The sequence below is a fragment of the Macrobrachium nipponense genome, chromosome 1, assembly GCF_015104395.2.
Source record: "Macrobrachium nipponense isolate FS-2020 chromosome 1, ASM1510439v2, whole genome shotgun sequence".
Classification (NCBI taxonomy): Eukaryota; Metazoa; Arthropoda; class Malacostraca; order Decapoda; family Palaemonidae; genus Macrobrachium; species Macrobrachium nipponense.
This window is the reverse complement of record NC_087200.1, coordinates 111,735,680-111,738,179: the sequence shown is the minus strand read 5'-3', so window position 1 is coordinate 111,738,179 and position 2,500 is coordinate 111,735,680.

Here is a 2,500-nt window from a genome sequence, read left to right as displayed (position 1 = left end):
TGGTTGCCCCGTTAGATTATTCTGGCAACCAGTGTTTTGGCTACATACGGCAACTTCCTGATCCGATTACTCTCTTCTCATCTTCTCCTCTCTCTCTTCATCTCTCTCTCTCTCTCTCTTGTTATCCATTTTTGTCTATTAATTGGTTCTCTCTCATTTCTTGTTCTCTTTTATATTTTACCGCTTTATTCCTAACTTAATATTCTCCTAGGCTATCATTTTCACTATTGATTATTATTTATTATGGATTACTTGAATAACTTACATATTTTATCTTTCAGTACTTTTCTGGCCGAAGTTAGGTAAGGTTCACATTTGATTGTTTTGATAGTCAGGACGGGTTACAACTAAACGTAATTAACTTATCAAAATTTGTACTTCCCCACGTTCCAAGTACCAGTTAGTAAGGCTTACTTTTGTACTTGGACCCAAGCCAGGTTTTCTTGTGAAAGAACCATGGAAATGTGAGTTTTCTAAGCTTGTGTTCGGTTAAGTTAAATATTAAAGAGAATCATGGATTTACCTTTACTGGAAAAAGTCAATAATAATGCCTGGTCTTGTTGTTCATGTTTGTTTAAGTGTCAGGTGAGATAGCTTGGTCGGGTTTTGCTTTTTGGCCTCAATCTTTTTGATGCCATTATTTTTCGCGCTTCGTTATCACCGGCTTCCCATGCCTTTTGGGCCCACTTACGGTTGGGCGTCAAAATGAAAAATGGAAGTGGTTGGAAGAATGGATTAAATTAAAATAGGATTACAAAAATGCGGAACTATTTATTCTGGGCCTAGGAACATTTATGTTAAAAGAAAAAGAAAATTTTATGATCAAAATCAATATTTAATGTACATATCTAATTGTCTTATCGGCTTGGGCGAATAAGAACTTTTGTTTGTTCTTCCCTTACGGCTGTTAATCCGTAATAAGTTAATGTTGGTTGTTTCCTTCTCATCTCCCTTGGAATATCCTTAGATTAGAGAGGTTCTTTCTTGTCTAAGAGGCAGATTGTTCAATTACAAAAAGGGCTAGTTGAACAAGGTTTAACAACTTTTTATTCGTGTAACTCCGCATTACTAAGGCAGATGCAGCTGCGGTCGGACGACCGTATTGTTTGATATTCTGGCGGTGGAACTTGCCATTCTAAAGCATCGCGTCGATACGCCGGAACATTAGCGTTATCTCCAGCAATTTCATATTAAAAAACACCATACGTAGTCTGCCGGCTCGGAAAGTTACAAGTTTCCGGCGTAGGTTAACAGGCGTCAAAACCTTCTTTCCCATTGGAAGTTGTTGGTGCAAAGTTATCATAACATAAAAAATTGTTGACCAAAAGCTTATTGAGCTAGATCAGGCTACTGCAGACAGCGCAATAGGCGTTAATCTTAGGTCTGCTTTGGGTCACGTTAGAACCCCTGCCTAATGCCATGACCCCAAGGAGTCACTGGTTTATATTATTAATGTTAATTCTTTACAACATATGTCGTACTTGTGGGCTAAAAACCACTTCTAAAAAGTTATTACTGGTTCACGTGGTTATGTCCAAAATGGCGCAAACAATATTCAAAAAATGCTTCCTCATGAGCTCTCACATTCCTTAAGAAGTTTTTGTTGTTAGGAGCCATGGCCAAAAAAACCAACCAATTGTTCATAATATGAATTTTTTCTTCGGTCATATCGGAATAAATGTTTCCTTAAAAAGGGTAGGTGTGAACTCCTAATCCGCATATATTTTTTTGTTGCGCTGCGTTCTGCGTGATTGTTAGTTGCGGTTCTCTCCAGCGATTGTTCGATTTTATTGGTTCCACATCCCTCTGAAGGAAAAAAGAACGGCCGGCCCCCGGCCTACCATTGGCCTCTTCTTAATTGGTTCGTCCTATGTAAATTATCTTCAAGAGTTAAGCAAGTGGTTGAAGTTGTCTTGGGATGGCTAAAGTCTTCTTGAAAAGGAGCATCTTATGTAGTTATCTAAGTAAAGAAACAGGCACGCAGCATAAGGCTGTAATCATTTCTTTCAAGCTCTTAAGGGCAAAGTTTCGAAATTATTGTTATTGTAAGAAAACCTGGAGCCCAATCTGTTTAACAATGCTTATGTCTATATTATGTGCTTAAATGGAAGAAACACCCTTATGTATCAGTTACTTCCTGGAAAATAAAACGTTGCTTTCATTCAGTTAATTAGCTGCTTGGTTCAGAATCACTAAGCAATTTTTTCTTGTAGATAGTAATCCTGGATTTACATCATGAAACTACTGAAAGCCATTAGTTCATTATGTTTTGCACGCCTTCTTTTATTTTTGGGTTAAAAGTAAGGCATATGGAAAACTGGCATGAACTCCTCCAAACCTTTTCGTTCCCATTAATTTACATTATACACCAGTGTAAATAACTGGAGAAGATCATTTGAAAGGTCCCATCAGCGTACCACACTTCAGAATCTTGTAAAAAAACAGTCCAGCACCGTCTCCAATAAAATTACAATTCTATCATCTTCATGGCCACTGTTGA